The sequence below is a fragment of the Trichoplusia ni genome, chromosome 17 (genome assembly GCF_003590095.1).
Source record: "Trichoplusia ni isolate ovarian cell line Hi5 chromosome 17, tn1, whole genome shotgun sequence".
In the NCBI taxonomy this organism is placed as follows: Eukaryota; Metazoa; Arthropoda; class Insecta; order Lepidoptera; family Noctuidae; genus Trichoplusia; species Trichoplusia ni.
In genome coordinates, this window is record NC_039494.1 from 4,352,303 (window position 1) to 4,371,605 (window position 19,303).

Consider the following 19,303-nt stretch of genomic DNA (forward strand, 5'->3'; position numbering starts at 1 on the left):
TGTTATAAACAGAGTATAAAACAGTTTGTCATAAAAATAACCATTATAACAGAAATTCCCAAGAAATACGCCTCAGACCTCATTGAGTTATTACGTTGCCAAAATGTCTTAGTTCCACTTAAGTTACAACCAACAAATGTGTTTTATGATTCACCATAACATTCGCAAAACGATCCTTGTAAATAACTACAATGTAGCCAAACGTAACGACTGCAAATTCATGCACATAACAATTTATTTCCACGAGGTTTTATATTCTTCAGGCTAGTTCAATAAACCCATATGGGCTAGTAAGGTCAAACGAATAAGCTTCCACGAACTGATTGCCTTGGCAAATCCACAAGTTGCGAAAGTACACGGGATCTTTTTTTGAATTGCCTTCACTTGTTGGGATATAAAGGCTAAATTTCCGTAATGAAGGTTGAAAAACAAGGAATGTGGGGCAGGCCTGCAATGCCCTGATTCCACACTGCGTTGCTTGAACTGTTACTGTGAAAATTCGTGTTGATTTAACATTCCCATTGATATGCGGTATATTGCTTCGGAATTGCACAGTCCGACTAGCAGTTTGATGTAAATTAAGTTTGGTATTTACATTTTTAGGTCATTTCTTGGACAATGTTACCGTTATACCAACGGCTAGGTTATATTTTCTGCCGCCTTAAGCTTGCCAAATATGCAAACCTCATTCTATTCTACGGTATTTTGAATTTAGAATATTGTGCTAAGCCATTATTTATTTATAAAATAAAAATAACTAAAATAGTTTTAGTGTGAAAAAGAAATATCCTATCAGTAAGTTACGTAGCTGCTAAAAAGCTCTCTGTTGTAATAAATGTTTTATCAAATACATTTTAAAAAACTAAGTTATTGAAGAACTGTGTTATCGATTATTTACTGAAATAATTTTATGTTTATGTTTATACTAGCTGTTGCCCGCGATTTCGTCCGCGTGGTTAGAAGATATAAGTTATGACTTATATCTACCCTGTTTTTTTCCACATTTTTTATTGTATCTTCGCTCCTATTAGTCGCAGTATGATGGTTTATAGCCTAAAACCTTCCTCGATTAATGATCTATTGAACACAAAAATAATTATTCAATTTGAACCAGTAGTAGTTATGCACCCTACGTGAATAGCTGTATTTAGCAGCTGTATACGGCTTACTATGTTCGGTATCAAAAGCACGCGAGAGTGAGCTATAAAGCTCTTAAAGTTTTAAATAGCTTGAATAGTCGGATTAGCTCACATCACGCATTCTCAGTCGTTAAACAACAAATTCTTGGTTTTAGGAAGTCGTTTTTGATCGCTTAAGAAGTTAAGATTGCAAAGGAGAACGTTTGAATAAAAAACTCTGATGATAGAATTAGTATGGCTTTTTATTGAGTGTAAAAAACGTTAGATGACTTTTTGTAATTTTTATACATATACGTGTATTTTTAGAGGACTGGTCTGGTTGTGACATGTTCGAGAGTTGGTATGTTAATCTTCCGTTTAAAAATTGTTATAGAGTGGACCGTTTTATTAATATGTTGTATGACACTACTGTTTTAAATAACATAGTTATTTATTAGACCTGTCTAGCTAGGTTAGTAATCTAGACCCACTTAGTTATATCATTCACGTCCACAATTCGCAGTTTTAACAATTTTGTTGGACCTCTTAAGGTCACGACAGTCACACGAAAGCGCGTGACCATCTTGTTTAAGGAGTAATGACCATGGAACATAAGAGTTGAAGGAAGTGGCATTAATGATACTCGTTTATCTCAATATTAGGAGACGATGATCAACTTTGCCTTACAAAAGTTTTGATAAATTTGAAATAAGTTGTATTTCATTTCTGTTATCTTCATTGTTTTTGTCATACGTTAATTAATTCAATCTCCTTGTAGGACAAGCCTTACTCTGAGTCGGGCTGTCTTTGTGCACGTTTTTTGTATTTTTATGAAATCTCCCGCGACACAAGGATTTAATTCCTTTGACGTTGTGTAATATAATAAAGCGAGAGCTTTTACTGTAGAGAAAATAGGCACTTCCTCCACACTTCTATGCTCCCTGAATAACAGTAAATTATGAATACGATCGTCCGTTACACTCCAAATTTTATGACAGCACAAATTTCTTTGTTTGAAAGCCGTTCTCAGAGAAATGCTGACCGATTGGTCATGATCGATTACAATTTTACTCGATTCTTAATCAAATCAATGTTAACACAAGACGATTCTTTGTATTCACACGTTTTGTGTGATTATAATACGTTTTTATTTAGATTTCTTTTTAATCGATTTCATGGTGATTTGCTTGTTGTTAAGATGATCGGTTATCTTCTATAAATAGATAATAACGGTTTAATGGTGGGTATAATGACACTGTTTTCTGTTGAGTTTATTTATGACCTACAAATTAACATAACTTTAGATTATTCCCAATAGATTTAATTTTTTTGGTCACTAACAAATTAATAATAGAATCTATAAACAAATACTTTGTTGGAAGAACTCCTACAATTTATAGATTCACGATTATTTTAATAAAATTACACACTTTAAAAACTCTTCGGAAAACCTACAAAAAAATATGAAATCTATATAATTATTTTGAAAACATTTATTACTAGATTATTTTGATCTACATCTAAACTATTTTGACAAAGTCCTTTTCACGTTTCAATCTCTAACTATCACTATAATTAACCGCGTTAATTCAATCTTCAGCAATTAAACGAATTTCCATCCTTTTTATCTGATATCTCAGGCCTCCTTTCCCACTGATATCTTGCTTGCAATCCATTCATATCGCCATCAGTACTTATAAAGTGGAATAATGTAAATTAAGTAGTAAGTAGTTACTTAGAACTCGCATGTAAGTAATGAGAACGGTGGAAAGTCAAATCCGCGAGGCAAAGGAAACTGCTCGGATCAATCTTACTCTTCAATTGTAAGGGCTGTTCACATGCACAGTCATTTTATGTGCGATTTTTATAATATAACATTTATAATGTGCAAATTATTTTTCAATTCATGAAAGAATGCTAGCATAAAAAGTAAGCACCCTCTTTCGAAAGATTGTTGTGAATCGATCAAAAGTTTCAGAAAATTAAAGGAAAGTTCACAAGACCGCAGAGATCGAAAACTACGTTAATGATTTAAAAAAATATGTCGGAATACTTAACTCTTAAAATTGAATTGTGTTTGTAAATGTGACATATAAATGTCTAGGCCAAATGAACGCAGGATCACTAAAAGTTGAATAATACATAGGTCACTTAAATAAAGTTCACTTACAGGGGAGTGCCGCTACGATAAAATAATAAAATCGCACGTATACGAAAACTATCATCTGAAGCGCCTTACTCTATTAAGAGTCAATTGACATTATGACTTATGTCTTCCACAAAGAGTTTAATGTCCAATGCTCTACTTAGATCTTCAGATATGGCTGTGGTCTGTAAAAAGCTTGAGACCAATATGTACAGATGTCGAGGAAGATGGCGGTCGTTGAGTTTTTAACTAAGTTCGAATTGAGTGACCGGGAAGCGAGGGAAAAACAGTATGTCCGCGCTATATATTATTCAGAGACTTGTCCAGTGTGGGAAGTCGAGAGATGATTGGTGACGGATGTCAGAATGGTGACAGATGTGTTTTTGTTTTTAAAAATTGTGCCGGCAAAGGTGTTCGTTGAAAATGTAGTTTGTCGTTTTTGTAAGCACTTAGTATCGTTTTTTTTTTGTGTATAGAGTAGGCAATGAATTGTGCAAAATATGTAGTGTACAGAATCGAAAATATTATTTAAAATTAAGAAGAAATATAAGATTTACTTAGACTATGTTTATTATACCGCAACTTAATGAAACTATTTATTATAATTAGTATATATCTAATAGGATACAAACTTTGGAATTCATTATCCCTAATTAGAAATGGGAAGAATATAACAACGTTATATGTATATTATTTAAATATTTTTTTAAAGCTTTATATTCATAATTCAATCACCAATTCACCAATTATCATAACGACCTCTCAATATCTCGATACCTAGACCTGATAAACCAACAGACTATCATTAGAAAAGATTCGATATCGACGAGAGGAAAGCGAGATAGATGCTGTTAATGATCAGCCATTACTGTCAAATTAAACCTGACAGCATGGAAAGTGTCATCCGAGTTTTTCTCGTAAAATGATCACTTTCATAACTAAGAAAATGTTTGACTTAGGCCAAGAGATCGTAACTCGAGTAATTTCTTCATCATTGGATAATTATGGTTTTAGTTTATAAGTGTAATTTATCGCGTACGTGGTCATTAGGTTATTTATGGCTTTTAGTATTAAAATTGCTTTCAAATTGTTCTAGTAAATAAGCGTTTAACGTTGTGTAAAGTAAAAGATTTAAAAATCGATAAATTATTCAAAGTATGAAAGAGCAACATACAAACTCGTGTTAACATTTATTATATTAAGTCAGACTTAATTAGGTACTAGTTGCTTCACAACGTAATTTGGAAACCTACAATAAAACGATGTATTTATTGTCATTCAAAAAACTTTAAAGCAACAAGCTTTCATGCGATAAATCATTTATCGATTTTTAAAACTATTAAAATTCATATAATATATTTATTTTAATAAAGCGCAACATATCGAGTATTTACAAACTCGCATTAACATTTATTAGAAGTCAGGCGTATACGTGATCATATAGCGAAATTGCCAAATTAATTACTAGTTGCCTCAACATAATTAGGAAACCTTAAATAAAACAAAATATTTATTGACAGTTCCAAGACTTTCAAGTAACTTACAAAATGTCAAACTCACATTAAATTGTAAACAATTCACGATAAATCAAACAATATCTAACGAGACAGGATCGTAAAACTGGTGTTTAAATCTTATATGGTCTGAAATCCAATCGAGTTTTAATATCAAGGCCTTCTAACATTTGTGACTCAAGTGGTACGGCGAAAGGTCGAATGTGACCGCCATGTTACTACAATAGGGTGAGGGGTTCAACAGAGGTACTAGCTGAGGTAATCGGTTATCTTCATAGTAAAGATACCGAGGCTCTGGTTTAACATCTCCCGTAGTAAAGAATTCAATCCTTTTGACGATGGGGGTTCGCACTAAAATTCAAGTCAAATACAAAGATACCTAGACTCAGGACAAGCATTCGAGGAAAGCACAAATGCTTGTCGAACGACGAGATTTAACTTGCGACACGACAGCGCGATCACTAGGCTATCCGTGAAGGGGCAAAGGAAGTTTTTAGGTGGTTAGATTATTTAAAAAAAAAACCGGTATTATGAATTGAACCTAATTCGATCAACTGCTGTCAGTTTTCAAGGTTTAAAATCGAATAATTTGTAATCAATTAAGATTTTTGCGATAAAAGCACCTGCGGAGACAATCGAATTATCAATTGTAATCATAAATTAGAATAACGTTATTTTTATCAAAGGTCAGTATAAATCTAGTTAATAGTGCCTACTGTTTGTGACAAGGTTAATACAGTTTGATCCTTAACTTTATTTAGGACTTGAAGTAGTATTTAAAATTAAAGTTTAACTTTGATGTTATCTGTGTTATCAAAGTAAATAAATCAGTTCGTGAACTTTGTCTGTAGTCCATTATTTCAATGATAAATCAACGAGTTATCAATTGTTTGATAAAATACTTTATTTTATGCTGAAATATAATCTAACTTCTTTTTTTAAAAAGCTGATATTCTTCACTTTTCGGAATATTAAAATAAAATTTTACACTATTTTTAACCACTTTTTGACGTGATCATGCTTTTATCACTCTTTTCATTTGTTTTTATTTATTCGCTACAACATAAGTACTAGAAATTTAATGTTTCTAGGACTATAGCCCAAGATCCCACAACACATACCAGTATATAGAGTGATGATATTTTATTCCGCTTCACTATCTCTTGGCCTAACAGCTACCGGTTCCCAGTAAGTAGTTCAGTCTGTTCTAGTTCAGATTAATCACCGTGATCCAGCTTTGATGAGGTGTTTAATTCACTTTCGTGTTTATTATGTAAAACACCTGTTTGTGTTTAGTTTTTATAGTGAAGGTTAATAGTATGAAAACACTTTCGTCACACTAATTTGGATGAAGGCGAAAGTTGCGTGCGTTTGTTAACAGTTCAGTCTGAAACCGCTGTTCCTATTTTGAGCGAATTCTAATTTTTTGACAATCAGATTATACACACAGGTTTTCATTATTTTAATATTAAGGTTAATAGACAAAAAAAGAATAATCCTATATATGAAATACTCATAAAATTAAATTTGTTAAAAAATGGTAGAGTATTTTTGCACTAAAATTATTAAATCCTTAATAAAATAAAAAATTGCTTCCCTTTTTAAAAATAGCTTCCCTTTTTATTTATCTTTCATAAGTAGGATAAGAACGACTTCAATTACACGTCTAAGTACCGTGTAAAAGGCGCTCCTAATCCACAGAAAACATGAACTTATAATGTGAAAAGTGTAACAAATTAAAACTGAATTTACTATCATTTATCTATGTTGCTGATAGAATCTGTTCACGGTTGAATGTAATGATAGGCTGCCTCAGATCGTGGCCAGATAAACCCTATCTTAATTATTCGTTTATCTTAACTGGCGATGTTTTTGCCCATCAAGCAAGCTTATTTAAATTAATGAAGGAATTATGGAAACGTTTGCTTTTGCGTCCGAGAAAGTCTTCATAAATGGGAATGTTATGTTATATTTAGAAGGAAGTTGCCTCCCTTACATACATCCAAAGGTCAATGTGGGTCACAATTACATATACAACTTGCCACCTTAATAAATAGGATGCTTTACTTGTTATGCTAATTATTTAGGTGGCAAAAGACTGTGGATCTTCGTGTGAAATCAACTAATAAACGCGATTAAACGTTAGATTAGCTGTGTTTCTCTGCAGCACCTAGTAAGCTAGTTTAGCATCTCCGATCTCCGCATGAGTACAAACATTTAAAGAACAAACTGTTATTTCTCCACTTAAAGCATATTATATCCAATTTGCAAAGAAACAAACAAAAATTACAAATGTATTAGTTTAGCAATTCTAACAGAGTTTTCTCAAGAGTTAGCAATATAAAATTGTTCTGGATAAATGCCAGGTTCGCCCCTACTACGTGGCTATTCCGTCACCGATTTGTATGGGCGTGCATTTTATATCAGCCTGCTTTTCCTATCCCTCCAGGGTATCAGGTGCTCTTGCTATGTTCTATAACATTTACCATAGAGTTTCTCCTTTATCTGCCGTTTCATCTGTTATCAGAACTTGATTAGCATATATTGGGTAAGAGACTTAATTGAATGCAAATGTTGGTCGATTGAATAGTGGCAGGAGAAAGACTAAAAGAGAGACCGAAAGATGATGTTAGAAAGAAAGGGTTGAATGGTAAGGTGATGAGTCGAAGAAGATTAAGAATAAATGGAGGAAAAGCGCACGTATCCAAAGAGTAAATACGGAAACGTTTAAATGAGGCTGCGCTGTCAGTCCGTCTCTCTATTATCAGGCGTTTCTCATGATAAGCAGATAGTTAAAATTTTCACAGACGACTTTAACAACAAATGAAAATAAACGTGTAGGTTAAACAAAGGTTGCAAATATTTAATGTGCCACCAAAGTTTATTTTGCAGATTGGTTTCGGTTCTTTCAGTATCGCAAACCTGACATGCACGCGAACACTCAATAGAACTCACTTGACTCTGAGTATAGATAAGGCCCGATTACTGCTAGGGTACCTACATACGCACTTATACCTACCAGCTCTCCAACAAAATAAAACAATCGAACTCCAAAATAGGAAGTTGATTCCGGGTTGTTCATCGATAAAATTATATCGTTGTGGTTTAGAATCGATTTAGGGTCATTATGTCCGGATGGTCTGAGCCTTTTTATTGGATGCGGCGCACCGCAAGCCCGACTGTGTGCTTTGATACTTTAGTTAACATTTAAGTGATTGGGATACAGTTTCAGTGTATAAAAAGTATTTTTACAGTTAATATTTAGGAGCTATTTCGATTCTCGAACTTCGAGTGTAAAAATCTGGAATAAAATTCTAGCTTACTTCCGAACATCGTCTCTTGGTATCATCTGCCATCACTGCGTCTTCCAGCTTCAACAAATCCAGTGCGATACCAATACCTTATCTGCAAACTCTGTTAATCATACCATACCAACCTGTCTAAGGAGTATCAAAAACTCTTCCAACGTCATCATTATCATCATCTCAGTTCACTGATGATGCCTCTCCATGGCCACTTAATCTTCAACTCTCCTCCTACATTCCCTAGCCGCTGCGTCACAAATGTCATCGCTCCACCTGGCTTCACTGCGCCCCACACCACGTTCGCCGACGAACCAACGTAATCAACTATTATCGCATACCCTCACTTACTACATCAAAGCTTTCCCGATTACATGTTCTTGCTCTCTTAGTCATACTTCATTCATTCATCAAATCAATTTTCCAATACAGCCTATTATTACAGCATTTAGTACTAAGACACTATCTCAACAGACTATAGACACAATAATTATTCTAATTGCTTAATCCGCTGAACGTTTATCATAAGCCTACTAATCTTCAAGTCATTAAAATTTCCGCCTACCCGCTATATGTAGGACACAATTTACTCGCACTCAAACTGACCGGGGATCTGGGCTAAACATATTCAGGTTTTGGCGCATAGATTACGTCAGTTGTCGCGTGATCGCCACTTTCCGAGTCTACTTTGTTAACCCACTTAAATAGGGTAGCAGGAAATTGTGTGGATGAAGATATCACTGCACTAGGTAATGTTATTATCTTTGCTGTAGAATGTTCTGAAAATTATAAGCGAGAAGCGGATTTTATATTTTGGAAAGTGAATAATTGGTCTTGTTGATCTGGGGTTCTTGGGTGTTACAAGGGTTGTCCGCTATCGGGACACTGTCATTTTTTAGAAAATATTTTTTCTGTAAAATAACGTTAATACACGTCGCTGTGCAGTGTATAGGTTGATTATAATACCAACTCAAACACCTTAAAAACAAATGCATTCCGTTTTGCACGCTTAGCACGTACCCAGATAATAATACCCCTACCCACCTGATTAATACCAACCTGCTTCAAAGCCTACACCAGCTAAGCAAGCAATTACAAAGGCGGGCCGATAGTTTTATTGACCGACAATCATTTCTACTAGACTCCGCTATGAAATCGATAATTATCAGTTACGTGTTCATGCAAACATTTCTCATTGAATTACACAATTATTATGCGTAGATTACTTTAAACTGGGCTGTTATATCGATGGGTGGAATCATGTTTAAGTTTGAGATGGTTATGTTAAAGCGTTTGATTGAAATTTCAGAGTTTAAATCGAATCTGATTAAATAATTATTAAAAACTGCAAAATATATAAAGGTACTTCAATTAACAGTCATAAAGGATCTCCCTCTCATTGTTAAAATGATGTATAAGAGATAAATAGACATTTAAAAACGTCACTAATAATCGAAATATTTTTTTGTTTAGTGAGTTCTTAGAGCTTCATCTCTCTTCCACGCTCTGTTAGTAGGACATAAGATATGAGGACTTGGTATTGATACGTATCCCATAAGTGGAATAATTTTACAAATTAGTATTTGCAAAACTTGTGTAAATACGACTACATTCTCGTACACGCATTAAAAAAATAATTCATTAGTTACAAACAGCTGCAAAACAAATATACCTACTCGTCCCACAACTTAAATTAATAGCCACTTAAATAAATACTGTATCATGTTGGCTTTGTGGCGGTGCAAAACAAAAGTGAAATGCAAAGGTCATCATATGGAAGACGCATTATACCGCAGCTGAATGTAATGCGGCAGATATAATGATAGTACACATTTACATTGTAGGTATTAAAGTGAGCGATGATCCCGAGTAGGTAATATAGTCTTTACTGGCATTTAAGAACGATTACAGGGAGTCATTCAGATTTTTTTGCCGTTGTGAATGGAAACTAGCACCTCAAAATCAGTACTACTCGTTTGAGCGTGAAGGGGTTACAAACATATACAGAAACATTTCATATTCTTTCATTGAGAATTGGGCATGTAAACGTGTTCGCTAAATCTTAATTATAAAATACCTAATTATAGCTATAAAAAACTTTTTATATCATAAAATGATCCAAATATTATCTTTTGAAAAACAACAAAAATTGACCAAGATTCTTTTTTTGTTGCACCTTTAATCCATTATTGATCAACTCTTGGCCTATCCCCAAATACTTTAGATTCAGCAATGCATAATATTAATTCATTCAAATTTCTAACAAAATATTATAAGCAATTATTATAGATATAAATTCCAGGATTGCGCCATTGAGGTGCACTAGTAGCGAATTTAGCGCAAATAATCGCCTTTCCACCTACGAATACTGTTGACATTTAGCTGGCCTACATAGCCCAGTCTATTTCTTATGACACCGTGACACGCACCTACTGAAACTGGCTAGATTGGAGATTCCAGAGTATACTAAATTAGAGATACAGAAATGTGTCTATTTCGTCCAGTTTCGAGTTGATAGGAAGAATATAGATTATTTTCCGATAGTGCCGAAATACGATCCATCCATTGGCTGTTAAACAATTGTTATATATTGTGTATTTTATTGCCTATAATTCTGCACATAAAAATGGACTTTAAGGTACTGAAGCATCCATTTTTTTATTTTAATGACTGTCGAGTCGAGTTTTACTTTGTCTCCTATATTATGTGTAATCGATCTAAAAGTGTGGCGTGTAGTGTAGCATTTAATTAAATCTGTACCTATCAAGACAAGGCTAAAAAATCTTTAATCGTCACTTAGCGATTTCACAGATTCTCACTTCACACTTGGTATCTCCATGTTTGTCTATGGCATCGCTGGCACTCTCGCCCCTTATAAACAAACGATTACACCTTATTTGCTTAAAACCTTCATTTAAATACAAGTCCAGAACACCAATCATATGGATAAACATCTCATAGGTAACACGCTTAACAAAATGAGATTTTCTCAGAAATCATTTACTTTTTGTCGCACGCATCACATTAAGGCTGAAAATCATTTGCACGTCATAGAACAACAGGGTTGATTTTCCCTTGCAAAGATACTCTTGACAGCTACTAATGACAAACTTATCGTTATTTTGCTTACATGCGAAATTTGGCAAAAAATTATACCGTCTATGTTGCCTATCAATTTTAGTACAGTAGCAAAAAGTAAGACCAAATATGATCTAAACTAGGAAAGTGAAAAGAAATCGAAAACAACATAATTATTTTATAATTTGTTACAATGACTTGTTATTTCTTGGATGTGGTCGACCAATTCTAAAAGCGCATGTGAAAATCAACCTTATTTACATGTGATAGAGTAGGAAATCAATTAGGATGTTATTATTGATGTATCCCAATTTACCGAACTGTGTCTTGTTGGCTTAGTTAATCTAGCGTACAAATTGGGGATACTGGGTGATGTTAGCTGAAATGTGTACAGTTTTCTGTTTTAAGGTATAGTGCACAAATACCTCATCTCTTGTCTCGCGCTAGCCATGGAGGGAAGTGGAACATTTTTCTTACTCCTCCTTTTTACCTTCGTTTCGGTTTTCGTTTTCGTTAGTTGCATTATAAATCTTAGCTTACAAGAGTTGCAATGACGGGCATGTGTGGTGGGCTAGTCCCATTAAAAAAGAATACTGCACCGTTAACTGTTTCGTTAACTAATTCCTCCCAAAGTCATAACAACAATTTATACCTCATTTTCTGCTTCCTACGTGTCATAATGTTCGCTATCCATTGCTGCATTATTTGACAATGTCTGCTTAAGGTTCTGTAATGGTCGATTCAAGGACGTCGTCCAATTTCACACATGACCGCTCTAAGCTCTAACCTCTGTAGAGCCAAATTGGCCAGTTTTATGAAGATTGACAGTTTTTTGTACTAAAACAATTTACAAATTGTTGATTCATTGCTCGCTTCCACTTAATAACATATTTTAAATTGCGACAATGTTAAAGAAAATCGGTTCCTTATTTTGTATTTTTTTGGTTAATGCTTATTTGTGAAGTAATTTCTGGTGTTCAATTATGCTTACTCGGAGTCTTTGTGGTTTAGGAATCATTAAAATAGTCCTTTAAAAACCAAAAGTGTGTAAGCAAAATAGGACGAAACGGAGATTATTTGGAAATAAAATGAACATTTTTTTTAACATTTATTTCTGCTTAAAATCAATTTGAAACTCGACTTGCACTCTAAATTGTCACGTAAATTCTTTTGTTCATTTTACTTGACAAAAATATATTTTGGCGCGCAAACCAACAGAGAGAAACATTTTTAGACTGAGGCGGACATCCGTGTCACATGATAATTCAAATTCTCTCATCATTAATAATTTTACGACATGACACTTTATAACTGTCATGCTTGCGTCACTTACTTGTCAAATCACGACAATCTATCAAAAACCACAGATAGCTAAAAATAAGGAAGTTGTAGAGGTCATATTAGAATGGTCAATTTTTGTAGATGATTATCGCTTGTTGCTATGAAAATGTCATGTTTTGCATTTCTGTTTGGTAGGTAAGTATTTCTTTATTCCATATTTGGTCAATTACGTCGACTTGTATATCTTTTCAGATGGTAAAATATAAATAATTTCGAGTATATGAGTTAAGTAGATTTATCTATGCAATTTTTATGTATTTCGTAGAAGCCTTATAAGCTAATTCCAAAAAGGAATTAGCTTATAAGTTCATAAAACAACACGGCTCGTAAATCAGTATTCTAGCATTTCTCATGTTATATAATTTTACATAATATCTTATTATTCATCACTCAAATAAGGACGAATACCTAAAATGTTAACGTAAACCTAAAAGTTTACGTTAACAGATCTGAACAAAACTAAGTTAAGTGCAATCGGAAGGATATAAAAGGAATCCTAATACCCCTATTACAAACAGCGATCTATTTATTGATAGAAAACACTATTATGATCAAAGCACAGGAAGACTCTAATCCGTTTTCCTGCTTCATGATTTTCACATCCCATTATTATACCATAGAACAACGAGCGATTACAATCTAAGCTCAAAAGAAAAACCTACTTCTTATGTCAACACCCTAAGGTCGAATTTCCACTGCATAAAGCTTAATTGAACGAAACGCATGTTGGTTTTCTCGACACTAATTGATACCGTCATTTTAATAGAATATTGTTTCTAAAACCAGGAAGCAACGGTCCTTAATTTTTGTTCCTTATGACTGTATTTTTAGATAAATATGCAGCCGTGTGCTATATTTTATTAAAGTTTAAAATGTTAACATAAAGGTAGGTGAGTTTTTCTTGAAAGCATTACTGAAGCGACGAATAAATTAGCCAATATGTGACAATTCGTGACAAAATTATTGCGTGTTTTGGATAATAATCGATAAAAATCATCAATTTAACACTTAAAACGACATAATTATTTCTTATCTATGCCAAAAAAAAAACAAATGACAAGAAGCCAACAGCACCAATAAAAAAATATTTCAACATTCAAATTTAGAACGGTTCTAATTACCGGGCGAACGAAAGAAATATGGCGTCAAAAAATGCGCGACAATAAATTGAAACTCCCTAATGCATTCATCGCGATCTCGCATCCTGGATGCATTCCACTTTTAATAAATTCAATAAAAATAGAGTAAAAAATATCCCATAACATATACAAATTTTAATAACTTAGCTATTTAAGAACCTACATTGAGAAACATGGATTGATCGTAAGGTTCAGAACCCTTTGTCAACAAAAAAAAACAAAAGCTACGTATCATTTTTTGATTACTCAACATAATATGGATGTAGAAATATGTCTTAACATCTCTCTTACTTAATATCTACTTATTCATCGTAGCTCTAGAGTCTAGTGCCTTTAGTATTTTTCTTCCCCTATTGCCAATCGGAGTGCTTGAAAAATGTATTGGACGATCGCCAAAGCTGATAAGTATCTTGTTATCTTACTACTTTATCCAGGCTTCGTAAATGCAATAGGTAAAAAGGTATATGGATTAAATTTATTGAAGCAATTAGCTATTCAGGTTTTTAAGTAGTAAGTAATTATTTTAATTGTACTTGCACTAAGTTACTGACTATCGGTAAAAAGTAACGACCGTCGTGAGGATTTTGCAATTCGCAAATATTTACAAGTCTTATATTAAATTATCGTTTTTTTTTTGTTTTAAATTGATAAAAGGCCTTTGCAAAGTTGAGGAACATTTGTTCGGTGTTTTAATAAATCCTCAGTTACTTCACAGTTCACATTAACGTATCGAATTATAATGACAGTAACTTCACAAGCTGATGCAATATTAAACCTCTTTGTTTAATTCATCCACGATGTCCTTGTAAATGTTTTTGCAAACTTGATTTATGGCACATAGCACCCACTTCTACAAAGTAAAATTAATGTAAGCCATCAATTATAAAAATAAATACGAAGATAAATTCAAAGACATAATTTGTAACCGTATTTTGCCCGTACCACCATGTTAAAAGTAAGACTGTTGCAGTCTTGGGAGCGAGACAGCACTACAGTGGGTAGAGCGTTGTCTCTTTTCAACAACTGCAATCACGTTATTTGACGAAGTTTCGTAGGCCTCTTGAACGTTGATCGGTGATGAAAATGATAAATTTGATATTATCCCACGCCTTTAAATTATTTGACATTGGTAAAATGAATCTCGTGTTGGCAAATATTTAAGGATTATCGGACATTCATTTAAACTTATGGTTTGACGTAAATATGATTACGTCGGTGACGTCTTAGCAATATTTGGCCAAGGCGACCAGTTTAATCTCGGGGATTATTATTTAACTCAATACCAAATCGCAAAGATCTTAAATAATCAAAACAGTGCCTGATTTTTTATTAAAACACATCATATTCACCTGGGATGAGAGGGAAATGATGACTGACACTAAATATATTCACAAATCGTATGCATGCCAGCATTATCGTCTCGTATGATCGTATTTACATTATCTAAGATGCAAACAACCCTTATGAAATAACCCCTAATACCTATTATGATTGATTGAATGCTGGCATTTTTATTATAAACCTAAGGATGATTGTTTCAATTTCTAAAATCAGAATCATAAGTTTCATTTCAAATAGGCCATTTTCCAGGCACGTTCCAAACGTTACATTAATAACTCTGGGTACACTAGGTGATTCTGCTTCCAAAGCTTTATTTATTAATATCTCATTATATCGTCTCGACTAAACTCGATATTGGACATCGAACCGTGAAATTCCTGAGCCATGACACAACTTCCTAAAACCGTATGCATTTTGTCATGTTGAACTGGTACGGCATTTTGCAGTTCATTCAACTTTCCAAGACATTTGAATTCACCTTTTATCCACGTATTAATGTAGCCAAAGTAACCGTACAATGGACTTAGAATATTTATCAAGAATCCTGTAAACTGAAATAATATTTTCCATTGATAGGTACTATAAAAAACATACCTAGATTTCGAATGCAGATGAATATCAAAGAAAGGAGAGGCAAGAACTGATTGCTAAAACCTTTTATAGACATTACTTTACAAATGAACAAAGCCTACATACATAGTTTCAAACACGTAATACAAAATACTAAACATAAGTGTCTAACGGTATAAGAACTAAATGAATCCTAATAGCAGTGCGTACACCCGACCATGAATTCAAATAGGATGAATATTGTTTTATATTAACACTATTTTCTTGCCAAGTCATCCACTACACAGGCCTATGCAAACATGAATGCTCAAACATTCAATACTCTGTCGCTAGCTAAGAGCCAAGTAACCCGTCAGAAATGACCAGGACTGTGCCTATTACATATCTTGCAAGAACGGTACGACAGAAAAACACAACGATAATTATAAAACGATTGCTGTAGTGATAACAGCAATGATTGTAATTTCCTATTGCTTTGCGTTTGCTGTATACGTAGCATCGCCGAGCATTTGACTTTCTGTTATCAACGTGTCATGCAAAAGGAACGCAGCCAATATAGCTTCAAGTTCAAAATCAATTTGATAGCAGTTATCAATGGCGAGGACATGAGGTCTATCGTCACTAAATACTTCATGTTCAACTTCAACGGTACAAGCACAGTAGATACTACTACTGTGATACCTACAAGCTTCATTACAAGTCACAGTGTATTAAATGCTCAATAACATTATACATGCTAATGTCCCTTGGTACCAGTTATCACTGTTAGTTCACCCGTTTCCATAATATTCGCATTATTTGCTACTTTACTATCTGTCCAGTAAAATCTTGTAACAAATTATTGAATTTGCCATTTCCGTAGTTCTATAGACTTGTTGAAGGCGTTATTAAGGTATTACTGTATTCATAAAATTAAGGTATCTTATTACTGTTACAACTCCACGAATTTCTTGTTTTTTTTTCATAATTCATTTTGTCTTGGTTCTTGAGTTTAATTAGGATATAAGCAATGTGTATGTTGACGTAATTCGTTGTTGTTATTGACGTAAATGAAGCAAACGTTAAAAAACATGAAAAAATTACTGAATATTTCATTCGCGTCAATTACTCCGCGCCAAATTATACGCACAGGAAGCACGAACACCAACACGAACTCATTAATTATAACGAAAATCAATGGCAATGCAATATCACATTTCCAGCTCAATGAGCCGCTATTATTAGTCTAATGAAAGTACGGATCGCACGAGCCAATCCATTCATAATTAATGAACGTATGAGTCAGTTTATTTTTAATATCATGGATGCTCTGGACCAGATGTGGGTCGAGAGACACAGGTACAGGAAGAAGAAATAGGGACAGTGTTAAATATGGATGTTTGGAAGTCAAGATGGTTATTATAGGGATATTAGGTAAGAATGATTTCCTATCGATACATAAATTAAATACTCTAGAACATTAACAGTTTTAGGCACAGGTCAGCAAGGAAGAGTCTTTGCACGTAATATAAAATAATAAATGGAATAGTTAACGTTTTGGTTTAAATTAAACACTAGCGATAGTTAAAGCTGAAAAACCCAACAAACATTTATGGAACGTCCTACCAACATGACGATTAAACAAAAATAGATCAGAAATGCACGCAGAGATGCATCGTTATCCATAAATAGTTCAATCAGTAACAAGAACATTATATTTGTTACATCGAAATGCATTAAAATAATTAATATGGATTGCAAAAGGTTAATGTCTCTCTTGAAATGTATAATTAGTATTTGAGGCATGCGTTTTAATATCGAATGCATAGTTGCAGGCGAATGCATTCCAGGCTTGAAATAATCTTGCATTAAGAATACTTAAATAGAACGTAAGTAATAAGAGAAGGATTTATTTAGTTACTTTGTAGGAAGAATAATTGACAATCAACTTGTACTAAGACTTCACTTCAAAACTGACGGTGCTATTAATAACAGTGTTGGTATAATCTTTCCCGATTCAGATTCCAGGGAATTCGATCCTCCAGAATAAGATTCAACAATAAACAGAACTGTAAATCATGAAGTTAAACTCAACGCTCATAAAGGTTCAAATCATGTAGCACATACCGCTCGCATTATCGACGCCGTTAACAAGTCACACGTGTTATGAAGATCGAGCAGCCAGCAATAAAATGGCTGCAGTGAAACAACGAAAATAGTGCAAGTGACGACAGAACCAATCTGAACACAATTTGTCACTTAGTATTTGTAACATAGTTTAGCTTAGCATAAGTCCTGATAAATTAGCTGTCAAATTTATAGTGTAAGAGATGTGATGTTACTTCTAAATAGTTTTGACTTCAGTAGCAGTGTGTGCGAAAGGGGTAAAAGTGCACTCGAGAAATCCAAACCCATAGAACAAAACTTTTTGTCATCTCACTTGTCAACAATTATGAAGTCATGAAAGATATAATTGTTTAATCTGGGGTAGTGTAAAAAGTCTAAATTATATCTCCAGTTTCGAAATTCACCTGTGGACATGTAATTAGTCCATATACGGAATAATCATGCGCATACGGGTTCAAAAGCGTTTCATTTCTCTTACCCGGTGAAAGTATTGTGATGGCTGCGTTGGCCGTAACTATGGTATGCGCAGGATTCTACCAGAATAAGGAAGGAAGCCATTATACTGATGAAACACGGGAAGAATCTCTACATGGTGATACGTAAATTACTTCAACCATTACGTTTTAATTTAGATTTATGTCCAAAGCTAACACTTAGAAATCTCGGGTTACACAAGGAACCATACTAGGTCCCATAACATAGTAAGTGCTGCGCAATATAAGGAATGATTGCAATAAAGGAAATCATAAAGTTAACAGATAACAATGCATTACAAAAGACTATTTCACTTTTAAAGTATTTAGTTCTGCTACGATAACAATACAGTCGGCGAAATGAAAGCCGCAATTACATGACAAAATGAAGCTAGATTAAGTATAAAATACTCGCAACAAAAGCTAAAAATACTTTCAGATAAGTACTAAGTGAAAACGCAATCGTTATCTAGAATCAAGTGCGGAATAATAACAAAACGTGTGCCTAACCTAACCTAACAGGAGGAATTTGCTTACATATCGTCCTATCATTAAATTAAATCTGGCGATACATAATTTACAACAATGATAATCAAAAACCAGCCTTAACGATCGATGTTAAGGTTGAAAGTCTAATTGATAAAGAGCAATGTAGCTGCAACAATAATATTGCAGATGGGAAACATCGTGGTACACTTACGGCCATGCAAATGTGTACATTCCTCTCGACATAGTAGCGCTCGTGAGTCTCTTCCTTGGCAGGACGTGTATTTTAGTTGAAGATAAGAATGCACTTAGAAGATAAGTACCTGCGTTATTATTGGAATACAGATGAAGATGGGATATATCATAATGTTTAATTACGTCCAAGCTCGCAAGCTTGTACGGATTTATTTCATGACGGTAGTAAAATGGATGTGTTTATTATATTGTTGTGTAGGACTTAGTTCTTTATGACGTGTGCGTACTGTGCTTATTTACAAAGTTTGTAGAATTTAGTCTGGTTTGTGTTAGTTTCGTCCTTAAAAATGAACATGATTAAGTTTTGATGAATGCCCTAAAGGCGGATGACCGGGTTTTGTGTCATAACTTGGAGGAAGCCAATGTCCAGCAGTGGTTTTTTACTTGCCTAGTTGCTCTTTTAAATTTCTATGAGCTACGGTTCTTAACACGAA

The 19,303-nt window shown here is 33.8% G+C and overlaps 1 protein-coding gene across 1 annotated transcript in view; it reads left to right on the plus strand.

The window, feature by feature from the left end:
• Window positions 1-19,303, plus strand: part of LOC113502422 (putative uncharacterized protein DDB_G0277255) — a 183,257-nt gene that overhangs the window by 157,247 nt on the left and 6,707 nt on the right. The gene's annotated exons all lie outside the window — the stretch shown is intronic.